The sequence below is a fragment of the Haemaphysalis longicornis genome, unplaced genomic scaffold (genome assembly GCF_048455015.1).
Source record: "Haemaphysalis longicornis isolate Haplotype H1 unplaced genomic scaffold, Haemaphysalis longicornis Haplotype H1 scaffold_3, whole genome shotgun sequence".
Taxonomy (NCBI): domain Eukaryota; kingdom Metazoa; phylum Arthropoda; class Arachnida; order Ixodida; family Ixodidae; genus Haemaphysalis; species Haemaphysalis longicornis.
In genome coordinates this window covers 121,859,664-121,873,033 of record NW_027526335.1, presented here as the reverse complement: position 1 = coordinate 121,873,033, position 13,370 = coordinate 121,859,664, and positions in this window count along the sequence as shown.

Here is a 13,370-nt window from a genome sequence, read left to right as displayed (position 1 = left end):
CGTGAGGTTAGCGCGCACTGAAATCCTCTCCTACATTTAAGTACTCTCAGGTTAAACCCTGCCACTCACGGGCATGCCCGCTCACGCACGTGGGAGTGAGATTCTTGAAAAAGACAGTCGAGCATGGCAGAACCGCGAGACAGACAGCCAGCGTGACACAAGGAGCGCTGGGTTTGTGACACCCGAAGCCGCATTCTGCATTTATCGCTGTTTCCTCACACGTCAATTACTAGTTCACTAGAACGACCACAGTGCAATGGCACCTGTTCAATGAGTGCTGACGACAATGAATCCGCATCCTCACTGGTCAGGGCTTGGGATGTGTTGAGGGGGCTTTCTGCTGGCCTAAGGACATCGGTCAAAACTTCACTCTCTGTTGCGCAATCACGAATGTTTGCATAGCTCTACGGAAGGGGATGTTCGATGCTAGACTAAAGAAAAAAAAATTCGCCTCTCAAATCAGTTCGCTTTGAAGACGGAACTGTGTTACGAGTAAATTATAAATGTTGTTGTTGTTGTTGTCGTCTCGTGCGGTTGTTGGTTCTCGAGGTAACTTCTGTTTTGGGTGGGGCGGCACCCACTTTCGATATTCGCGCTTGCAGCCACCGACTGGTGTTAAGTGCCACGGAAGCTTGACTCCGGCGCCGAAATTTCTGCCCTCTTCACCTACCTTGATGGCTATCGCGGCAGGGCAGCAAACTCCGTTGTGTCCGGCCCCGGCGGCGCTGGTAAAGAGGTCTTCTCGCGGACCTCGCCTCGCCGTGCCCGTCACCGAGCTAGCCCCGATGCTAGTTACCCGAACCGTTTTTGTCTCGCGGATAAACGTCGCCGGCCGGCGCTTTCCTCCTCCTTCTCCTCTTCGTCTTCTTCTTCGCAAAGCAACACGAGCACATGGTGTGCTTGCGTATGCTGCACAAATCGTAACGCGGCATGAAACTACACAAAACCCCACATTACGTGTGTCTGGGTCAGCAGAATACACGATGAATGCTGGGACGCTGGAGGAAACACGCATGCATAAGATATTCAAAATTTTGATATGTTTACATGATGAAATTCCAGCTGACCTTTCCTAGAAAAAATAACTCACGTGCGGTTTGGCTGCACCATACAGGGATTGTCACGCGAAAGCAGCCGACATTCTAGCTGACCGAGTTCTGTTCAATGCCCCACAGCGGGTATGTGCTAGGCTGTGGGTAGGCAACGCTGCTGAAGTAGTAGTAGTAGTAAGTACTGTTGAATAAGGTGGACTTACCCTTGCATAGCTGCCGACAATTGCTCCGCCTAAACGTCCCCAATAGCATATCAGAGACTCTCAAAGTCATCACACCTCACTTAGTCCTAAAATAACAGACACACAATGTCACCACCCCTCACTCAGTTCTGTGAAGTGCAAAAATTCCAGCAGGAGACGAGACACCTCTCTTCGCCCAATCCAGTAGTCTCTAGGAAAAATAATGTCCTCCGATGTAGCATGGGGCACTCCTAACTTCTTGAGATCACGAAAAAAGTTCGTCCGCTCAGGGTTGGTTTTGGAGCAGTTCATAATGAAGTGATCAATGTCACCAGTCACACTGCACGAGGGGCACAAAGGGGATGAAACAATGTTGATTTTATGTAGCCAAGCTGGTGTACGGGCTGAGTCTGTTCTTACTCGGTGGAGCAGACAGGCTTCGGCTCTTATCAGGCCTTTCGTCACGACTGGTTGATGTACTGGTCGCCACAGCTGCGTAAAGTGCTCGCTAACGGTCTGTTTCTGTATGCGTTGGAAATCGCACCGCGTTTGCACCATCCTTGTAGAAGATAAGGCATCCTGACATCAGCATTCCCGCACGGGATTCGGACTACGGGCGCATATTTCTTGTGGTCAACATTTGTAATGCTTGCATATAGGGAACGTGATGTATAATTTATTTGTTGGAGGGCTTGGTGCATGCCGTATACCGTGGACCGAACTTAGAAAGCGCTATCCAGTACACAATTGCGAATGTGTTAAATAGCGGGTATTTACGACATTGCTAGAATAACGTAACAAAAGTTTATTAGAGGGGCGGACACGTCGGCCGGCATGGGGATTGAAGGAAAATGCCGGGAGGGGGGGGGGGGGGGTAAAGGTTTAAAGTTTACATACGGTTGTCGTTACTTCAGGAGCGCACGAACTCTCACAGAAAAAGCAGCGCCTGCCGTGTATTGGCGGGTTGCAGCGGCTTTGCAGAGTCCTCGAGCCGCTGGACTGTGAGCAGAAGACACTTTAAATGAAGCGTTTGGAGGCGGGGACACTCCCACAAAATGTGGTGTACAGTAGGCGTGGCTACTGTGGAGAAGAAGGTGCAGGCAACAGCGGCCACGGGTTACTGATCCTGGACGGCATGATGGAGGCGCTTTGGCACGTAGGCGCACCACTTGGCGAGCACTGAACCAGCCCGTGCCTTGTGCAGGAGCACTTGTGCGCCACGGGGCCATCCAACGGGCAGAGGAGCGGGGTCTGGTGGAATTAATTCCCGTAGCGACTGCTTAGATGCGTGGCTGGCTGCAGCCTTGGCTTCTGTGGATTCGGGGGCGTACCTTGCGAATGGGACATGTAACGCCGGTTTGGAGCGGAGTTCGTTCGAGAGCTATAGCTGGGTTCCTGGGAATATCGTAAATTTCCGGTTGTTACCGGCGCCATAAGTTGCCCCAATAACCGCACCAGCAAGAATAACCTCACCAACTGGGCGGTATGCGGCCGATAGGCCTAACGTTCTGCTTTGACATCTTAGGACATCTATTTGTACTCGCAGCTTTACGCGCAACGAGAAGAGCCAGTTACTCTTCAAACTGGTGCGGGTTGATGACCGTAGACATCAAAGCCTGACATAAGTCCCTTTCTACGTTTAGGCTTAACGTTCAGCAACCACCCAATTTAGCCTTAGACATAGCAAGACAAGCCTTAGTTATGTTCAGTTGCGGGTACAGGTTGACGGTGTTAGACCCCAAAGGGTGACGTAAGGACTAATGCCAGACGTGGCATGCCCAAATCGTGTCCTCCGTGTTGGCATCCCGTCATGGAAGCAGGGGCTCCGGAAGGCGGGGGCGACGTTTTCCTGCTGTAGAAAAGAAGGGGCTTAGGTCCTTCTGATCTTGGCGCGGTTAGACACGTCATGAGTAAAAACAACCAAATTACACAATCTTCCCGCGGGGAACCATGAGGAGGATGCGAAGCGTCATGGGGTTCCGTGTAGGTTCCATTGTGTTTCCGTTATGTTGTTTCATTTATCGGAGCACGAATAGGAACGCAGCGTGAACCCCCATGTAGAGACAGAGAAATGCGAAGAGACCGACACCCGCGTTATCTGATCGAACACCTCCTGGTTCTCAGTCTTTCTTTATTAAGTGCTCACGCTCCTACCCCGCTGTCTTCGTCCTCTTCTCTGGTTGAGCTGCAAGGCGCGTGGCGCTTCCCGCCACAGCCTTCCCGCAGAAAATTCAGCATCCTCCTCTAAAGTTTTCAGTTCGTCGTTTCCGTTGACGTTCAGCTTCGCGTGCTTTCGTTGTATCAGTAGCTTCTTGACGTAGTTTGAATGAGTGAAGGACATAAGGCGCGTTCGTAGCACACGCTCCCGTCTCGGTTTGTAGCGCAGTGGGGAGAGCGCCACGTACCTCCCGTTACGGCCAGAGAGTCGTGGGATCGAAACCGGGCGCTGCCTAACTATTTCTTTGAATAGTGTACTGCGCTGACGTCAGCCCAAACGCTGACGGGGCTGAAGAGACGGGCATGCGCAATAGAGTGCGGATGGCAGACAACAAGGGAGGGAGACAGCCCCGAGCATGAGAAGCTTCGCGTCTAAATATTAACCTGCCGGACGGCTCTAAAGCAGGAGGCTCAGTACGACTGAGTCATTTGCGCGACACAATGTATGGGTTTAGGAAACACCACAAAGAACAAGCCATCAGTCCAGCTACACTCAATTTCCCCCCACGCACCGAGATCTTCTGGACCTCGGACGTATAGGTGCATTGGATAATGTATCCCACTCAGCCATCCTTTGTCTGAATACCCCCCGTTGTGCCAACGTATGTAAAGACAAACGGGTTGCAAGCTGAAATCTAATTGACGTTTCGGTGCACACAGTACTTCATGATTTTGTGCAATACGTCTGCCGAATGAACGGCTCCGTTTCTGTCGTCACGAAAACTTGTTCTTTTCTCACTTGCGAGCTTGTAGCGTTCACGAAGATTGCAATAAGGAAATATGGAGCGCAGAATATAAATGAACCAAAGCAGGTTCATTAGATAAGATGAGTTCGCTGCAATTTACTACCCTAATAACACAGATACAATTAATTACGAGTCGCATATCTCCTAAGTCCTTAAATAACGCAAAAATTATAGGCGCCCTCGTAAGCACCCCACCACCTCTGCACCCCAACTCGAACCATAATTTTTCGCAGTGGTCTTGTCCTTGGGCGCTCTCTCTGGCATACACAAGTACAGGACGGCATGGCGATAAAATTGGCTTGCCCTGCCATTTCCTAACAACGCTTTCTACTCTCTAATGCTTCTACTCTCTAACTTAATGTCTGAAGTGGGGCCAGTTGGTTCATTATGAACTGAAGCAAAACAGCGCGAAAAAACGAAGAACGTCGCCGTGAACGGCCGCCCGAGATGGTTCTGGCCGCAGCCTGTTCTCGAAGCCACACGCACGCACACGCACGCACACGCACGCACACACACGTACCATCCACGCACAGACGATTCGTAACAGAATCCTCGCATCACCACTTGACTTTAGGCTCGCATCCGCTTATCATTCAACGCGCCAGTAACGCGCGTAAGCACAAGGAAGTTCGACTGATTTCGAACCTGGACTAATACAACGACGAGGAAAAGCACCCACCGATTGAGCAAAACATCGTGTGCCCCGAGGACGACAGGAGCTTTCCCGCAATGGTTGAAGCTTCTCCGCAGCACCCACACTACGAACCTATCAGGAACCTAATGGAACCAATATACCCTATCCATATTTTACATAGTGGTGGTTCTCCATCCCAAGATAACAAGGTAAGTACGGCGCAGAACAATTTGGAAACTTTCTGTAATCGTGCTCAAAAAATTGCTGCCCGTAGACTCACGCTCGTTCTTCAGCCGCTGGTGGCCTATGGCTGAAGTAGGCGCAGAATGTACTGCAACCAAAGCCGGTTCATTAGATAAGACCAGCTCACCGTAAAGTACAACCCCAATAACGCACATATAAATATTTTCAAGTTGCTATCATTCTGAGTCCTTAAATACCACAAAATTACAGGCGCCCTCCTAAACATTCCCCCCTCTCGAACCCTAATTTTTCGCTGGGGTCTCGGCCTTTTCTGCCCTCCCCCCGTACTCCACTACCGGACAGGAGGGCCATAAAAATGGCTCGCCCTGCTGTGGCCAACCGCTGCTTTGTAGCGGAAGCACCGCAGCTGCAAACCCCGGATCACATCATATGTTCGCTCATATTTTAGTCCTACACTGGGCTCCTCAAGTAAGAAAATCCCCGCATGTAAAACGCCCTCACGCGTACCGTTCAGTCCCTATTTTCCAGGCCATTCAGGGGTAGAGACATAATGCCACGCCAGTAACTGCAGCGAATAGAGGGGGTAAACACGGTAATACGAACGTTGCGAACAAAGGCAGCGCGCTGTTACTTTGGCGAAGGCACCCAAGAGCCAACATCCGTCAAGTTGTGACAACGTGTTGGGCGAGCGCCTGCCCTGAGAGCTGCGTCCCTTCCTAACGATGAAGGGCCAAGAGCCAAACTTAACTAGTTCATTGAATGGCGAGTAGAAAACAGCGACGATGGAAGCAGCAGCAGAGTGCCGTGCTTACAAAAGTTGAATTTGAACGGGCATATTGACGTTCTGCAACAGAGCCCGTAGCGCGCCGCACGGCTCTCGCAGAAAGCGCCTATTTATAACCGTTACTCCCGACGGTCTATAAGCACTCCTCGTGTTGCGCATGGCACTAAAGTTCCAGCACACAAAAAAAAACACTCTCTCAGAGTCGAAGAGGCGATGAGTCAGACGCCGCCGCCGTGAACTGCCGCTGCACAATTGAGCGCTGCACAATTGTTTTCCTATATCGTATCCAAGGCTATGCGGGTACATTTCATGGCGCAGCGCCGCCCTGTTTGTTGTCAAAGCGGGCGTGCTGCATGAACACACACAAACACACACACACGCGCGCGCGCGCACGAACACGCGCACATGCAGACGAACGCACGCACGCACGCACACCCCGACGATTTGTAACAGCACGCAGTAGTCACCCCCCCCCCCCCCCCCTTCGCGTTAGCCCCATATCATCCGTTTCTTATTCAACGCCCCAGTAACGCGCGTAGGCACAAAAATGCGACTTATTTGGAACCCGGACAGTGTTGCGGATCTGGTACCGTGACCGGTGATGGCGTCCGTTCGTTGGTCCTGAGTTGGGGCAAACATTGGGCCCGAGTAAAGCGAAGAAAGCAACTTTATGTACAGAAATTTACTTGGCGTTTGACTGAGTGAACAAGATTCTGCGCTCCCGCTCACGCGAGATTTAATAACCAAGTTAGGTCCATCCCCTTTCGCCCTTTCTCCTACTGTTTTCAGGAACGCAATAATCTTGGAAATTCGTGGCACTGAAATCGACACCCGCACACTCACAGATAAAAACACTTTTTCTCTCCCACAGGTCAGCGTCAGGTTGACTTCGGTGGTGCAATCTTCCTAAGGTCAAAGCCCTTACGACCACCCGAGGTTGGAGCGATAGGAGGACGCTTGGGGCCCCGTTGGAAATCCGGCGTCGGGCGCTCGTTGAACAGCGGCGTATCGGACCCCCCACAAACGGTTCCCACGATGCTGTGCTCGCCGCCGAAGAAGACAGGAGCACTTAGCCTGCCACCAAAAGGGCGGCAACGCGCGACGCCTTTGTCACCACCTCCGTCCGACGTTCTCGGTCATCGTGGCTGCCCACGCCGGCGGGCGCTAAGGTGACCGTCTGGCCGCCGAAACCGGCTTGTGCACAGCAGCAGCGTCAGTCGCCGCCGCGTGATTGCGTAAAAAGCCGCGTCACTCACCGTCTATAAGTTGGGAGGGGGGGAGGGGGGGCGAACGACAGATGGCTTGGGTGGTCGAATTGGATAATATTGAGGATGGTCTTAGCAAAACCGTACGCCGATCGTAACAACAGATACAAGGACGAGGCCAATCACCCACAGATTGATCAACACGTGGTGGGCTCCAGCGACATGATCTTTTCTGCAATGCTTGAAGCCTATCCGCAATACTCACCTTAACCCCATCAGGAACCTTGTGGAACAAATATACTGAAGCTTATTTTATAAACTGGTGTTTTCACTCCCAAATATGATAAAAAAAACATCACAGAACATTCGTAAATTATCAGTAATCGTGTTGAAAAGATCGCCGCCCATAGCGTTACGCTCATTCCGGAGTTCCTCATGGCCGATGGCTGAACTAGGTTGAGCCGGAAAGCTGGGGATGTGAAGTTCAGCAAGCAAAGAAGAACGTGTTGGGTTTTCACGCATCGTTCACGGCAAGGGCTATTAAGTGCAGAGCACTTTAAGCGCTCGCCTTGTCATCGCAGCTCGTTCGCTGGACCCAAGTAGAGCCACAGGGCGTTACATGGTAGCCGCTTTCGTCGCAGCGTAACTCAGAGGCTTCGAAAGCCAAGCGGCTTATGTAGTGATAAGCGTTCAAAACTCGTAAACTGCTGGCGCCTGTCCTACATATCCCTGTCGTTTAGCGCAAAGAAAACTATCGGTACATTTGAGGCAAAATATACGTAATTAACCGGCAGCGCCCGCGTTAATTTCCTTAAGAACGCTCGTTGGGCTGGTTTCAAGTGCGAATGCACTTTATAAGCGACCCTGAATTCCGGCGACCGCCGTCCGTCCACATAGCAACAGCTGCGGGTGCGCGCGCTCCTCGTCTTCCTTGGCAACGGGGGGAGATGGGCGCGCGCTGCCTGGCCGCTGACATGGCACATATCCACGTGGGGGATTGGCCAGGAATCTCCTCGTCTTCCTTGGCAACGGGGGGAGATGGGCGCGCGCTGCCTGGCCGCTGACATGGCACATACCCACGTGGGGGATTGGCCAGGAATCGGGTGTAAGAAGGGCTAATGCACCCGCTTAAAGGAGTACTGACACGAAATTTCAAAGCTGAGATCCGCTCTAGCAATCAAGTACAACGACAACACAAATAGGTTTCTGTGAATAAATGCATCTTTCTTTCTTTGTAGTTGTGTGTGTGTGTGTGATCTCTCTTTCGCGAACATTACCGAACCGCGCAAATTCAACTCGTGCATTCGCACTTTCACATTCTTCCCCTCGGGGAAATGCGGGGAAATTTTTTACGATAGTAAGCGAAAAAAGTGGCAGTGCAACGCCGGCACGTGTGGCAGTAAAAGCAAGCACAAAAAGAACAGAACTCTCGCTGGCACAGTTTCAGGCATGGGGCGCGCGCGTACTGTGAACGCGGGAAATTTGACTTTCATTGGGCGGTAGCAGGGAGTGGATAACTACGCTATAGCCCATTATCGAATCACTGCTCTGAACTTTCGACAGCTTTCACATTGAGTGGAAAGGTTTTAATTATTTTTTATGTCTACTAGCAGGTATTACGGATTCGTGGTTGCACGAAACGTCTTTTATGCTATGGTGCTATTTACCTTGCAGGCTTGGGTTAGAGCCACTAAATAAGCATTTATGTAGGCACACTGGCTCGGACAAACTCGTGGGCCGAAAAGCTGGCATCTCGGCCGTCAAAGTTTGTCGTACCACACTGCCGTGCTGGCAGTTAACATTACGTCGTTATCCATCTTACACCCGTTGGCATTAAACTCTGAACGTGGAAGCAATTATGAAACAAATGGAACCAGCCGCGCTCCTCCCATGACCCGTAGCTAAGAGACGCGTTATGTGGAAATGTACGTTGCACGCTCGCACATGCAGCCTATATTTACACAGTCAAATATCGTTACTACGAATCCCACATTAATGAATTTCTCAGATTTACGACCATTTTCCGCATCCCCACAAAGCCTATATTATCAATGTAAACGTATTTTAGAACGACGAATTTCAGTATAGCGCATATTTCAGAAGAACGCACGTTATTTATTTTCTCTTTCACAGTCGATGAACATCAGTGCTACTACGAATTCGGGTAAAGTAACGGCGCCGCCACTTTTCCACGGAAGAGAAACCACCATTTTTGTGTGTGTTCCGTCAAGTGGAGTAGCTATCATCATCCCCATGTTCAAAGCCAATTGCTAGCGCCACCACAAAGCTGTACTTTAATGTGCAGTAGCCTAGACAGCCTAGCCGACTTTGACCATTTTTTCTCTTGTTGCTTTGGGTGTCAGGTGTTGGCTGGTTGGTGGTTCGGTTGTTTTTCGTGCATTTCACGTTTGCGGGCAGGTATTTTTTTGTTGGGAGTGATGTTGCTGCGAAGTTCGTGCAAATTCTACATTGCGAATTCTTTCTACATTGCACTCGCCATAAGAAAAAAAAAAAACTTATTTCTTCAAATAAAGTTGCTTTGAAGTAAGTTCACCGTTTTCATTTGAGAGTTTGCTTGTCTGCAAACGCGCATGCTGCCCAGGTACAGTACTTACCCGATTCTAACGCGCACCCTATTTTCCTGGCAAAAAAAACGAAAAAACTTGCACCTCCGATTGTAGCGCGCACGGAACTTTGTGACCCAGATAAGCGAATGCGGGAGAAATGGACGATTTATTTCCCGAAGTAATCTCGATTGATTGTTGATTTTTTTTTATTGTAGTGTTTAACGCACCGACGCAACGCAGGCGATGAGGCGCGCCGTAGTGGAGGGCTCCGGATTAATTTTGTCCACCTGGGGATCTTTAACGTGCGCCGAAATCTCGTACACACGGGCGTTTTTGCTTTTCGCCTCCATCAGAAAAGCGGCCGCCGCGGCCGGGAATCGAACCCGCGACCTCGTGCTCAGCAGCGCAACGCCTTAGCCACTGAGCCACCGCGGCGGGTCCGAAGTAATCTCACTCATCTCACTCCTAGTCGCTTTCCGCTGACCACAACATCTCGTCCTCGGTGCCGTAAGAGCGTTCGCGATGCCACACTTCTAAACGAACGTTCAACCATGGTCGATGGGATCGTGACCTACGCCTCGCACGCCCATCCCGCGAGCTTCTCCAGAGGCGCACGCTTCAGCCGGCCGCTCGTTTTGAACGCGTGAGAGCCGCTGCTGCCATTGCTGTTATCAAGTGTGCAAGTGGAACGATTTGACGATTTGTGTGAACGCCTATAGAAAAGCCTAGGCGCTCATGCTTCCTGCGTTCGAAAAATTGTTGCTAAAGGCTTTGGCGCCACCTTGAGATGGCGATGGCGATGGGTGGGACGAAATTTCCGCTCTTTCGGCAGTTTCGGTTTCGTATCCGATTCTAACGCGCATGCGATTTATCGGACTATTTTTGCGGCAAAAAGGTGCGCGTTAGAATCGGGTAGTTACGGTACGTCATTGTCACTCCTAGGTATGAGCAGGGGCCTATAACCGCAATTTTTTCATTACAACACTATTTCATAATTACTAACGACTTTCGGGCGGTCCCGCGTGATTCGTTATGTCGAGATTTGACTGCATCCCAACTTGTTCTAATAAGTTGGTTTCGGAAACGTTGGTCCTAATTTCGCCCATTTTAAATGCTGCCCGTGTCAACGCTTCATTTCAGTGGCTTGCAAGAAACATAGTGCTGATCATCAATTTACAGTCTCGGAGTGACTCCCCGCGGACCCTCTGAGAAGCAGTCCAGCACTTGCACTAACCGTGGACTACCGGTGGTGAGTCCCAAAATGTACAGGTCCGCGCAGAAGTAAACGGAGCACGGGAGCGGTGGCCGAACTGCATCGCTGCGCCGCGTATGGGCGGCCACAGGAACCAAGGAGCGCCCGTCTAGCAGTGTGTTCGCACTGCTCCCACCACCCTATCTCATATGTTTAATCGCCGCTCTGCTGGCGTGTCATGCTGGAAGCGACTGTTTTATAAAGGCAGCGCTGGGCTACAGAGGGGCGCTGGTTGCATCGCGCTCGCAGGCGCCAGCGTCCCCCGAATCTGCCGCTGTTGAGCTGCACGAAGCTGCGCGCGCCAGGAAACGTGCATTGTTGCGCGCTGTAAATGGCGGCATAAACTTGTAGGCCGCTGCGGTTTGGCATAGCATGTCATTGCGATGTAATTTATGGTAAGATGACAACAAAATTGCCTTGGAGAATAAAGAAAGCATATTCACAGAAAGCTTTGTATTTCGGAAAAAAAATCTTGCTTCCAACCTTTTTAGATGCGACGCATCTCTTTAACTCGCCTCGCCCCGCGTCGTTGTCGCGGCGTAGTCCGCATCCTCGGCGCGGCAGCTGTGTGCTCCGCCGCTCTCACCGCAGCGCCATCTGTGCGTCAGCGCGGTTAGCTCGCTCCCGTCGCCGTGCCAGCTGTGCGTTAGCGCGCAGCTTGCTCTCGCGCTTGCGCTCGGTTAACACATGCGCATGTGCTGCTATGCGCTACTATGCGCTGCTCTTTCTCATTCCGCTGCATATAAACGCGGTAAGTGCGCCGCTCCGCCCAGTCGTTCCGCCGCCGGCGCTCCGATGAAATCGTCCGATGATTTGAATAACGCAACGGCAACCCCCGATGCATCGCATCTACCCCATGGTTCCCCTTGCGGGAAGATGGTGTAAATTTTATTTTTTAATTTTGGGTTTCTTCCAAGCTACTGCTGCTACTCAGCTCAGGTCTGTTCTGAAGAAAGGAAAATGCAAAATGGCCATGCGGTGGATATTTTGTGTTAGTGAACGGCGTAAAGAATAAATAAAATTGTCTTCTATTACAGCGGGCCTCATAGGGCGCATAGTTTGTGGTCGCGGCGGATCTGTCAATTCATGGCCATTTACGCAGGGAGTGTCGTTACAGAAAATGGCAGTAACTGCTGTTTTACCGGAACTATCGGAAAATAAATTATATTAGAATTAGCCGCTAAGACCACGTTAACTTTACGCACTACAGCTCCACTGGTCATCCTTCTTCACAAAGTGGAAGGGCCCTGAATTTTTCAAACGGTGCGTGTCGAAGCATCAGCTAATTAATGTCTTCTAATTACCATAGACATAACAGCGCCAAAGGATTTTTAAAAGCTGTAATATTTTCTAGCTATCTGAAGGTGCTCGTTAAAAACAGCAGCATCGCTATCCGTTTTTAACCCTTTCGGTACCATGAAGAAAGAAAAATGTGCCAAGTTTACCAAAAAATCTTTTTCTCTCACTTTGTAGAGCGATTTGTTCTTAATAAAAGGGCACCATTATTTCGATGAAACAACGTTCTTTTCTTTCTCTAACTTTGTAAGAAAGATTGCCCCAAGATGACTTCACACGGCTTCGATATTTCGACGCCATAACTTTCCTTTATTTCTTCAATGGTGTCAAAAAGATTGCTCGAGATGGCTTTACCTCAACCCCTCAGTGTCTTGCAAAAGGAGTGCCATCAGGGCTACAAAATAACCGATGACGAGTATACTCGTCATGACCGATGACGACCATATTCGTCATCGGTCATTTTGGTACAAAATCCCATGACGACTATACTCGTCAACGGGAGCGAAAGAGTTAATGCGGCAACAAAACATGCGACCTATGTCGCCCGCTCTAATAAAAGACAACGACTGTATCTATTGTTTACGGCGTACTTTAACACAGAAAATTTGCACCGCATGGGCATTTTGTATTTTCCTTTCTTCAAAACAGACCTGAACAGAATGGCAGCAGTAACTCAGGACAAAACCCAAAACTAAGAAGAAAAAAACAATGTTGGAAACGAGATTTTTTTTCTGAACAACAAAAATTCCTGTGAATGGGATTTCTACATTGCCCAGTGCACTTTTGTTGCCGCCTTAAAATCATTTATATCGCAAAAACATGCTATGAAAAACCGCAGCGTCGTACAATTTTATGCCGCCCTTTACAAGAGCGCGCGCGCAGCTTCGTCCAGCTCAACAGCGGCAGATTCGGTCGCCGCTGATGCCTGCGAGCGGCAATGCAATCAGCGAGCCTCTGTGGCCCAGCGCTGCCTTTTGAAAACCGTCACGTCCAGTGTGACACGCCAGCGGAGCGAAGATTAAACATATCAGATAGGGTTACGGGGGCACTGCGAACACACTCTTGGACCGGTGCTCCTTGGTTTCCGTCGGCGCCCATACACGGCGCAGCGATGCAGTTCGGCCACCGTTCCCGTGCTCCGTTTACTTCTGCGCGGGCCTGTACATTCGTGCGGCATGATGGATGCTACGTGTCGGTCGACAAAGCTGTCAAACACAAACGTGTGCTCTCA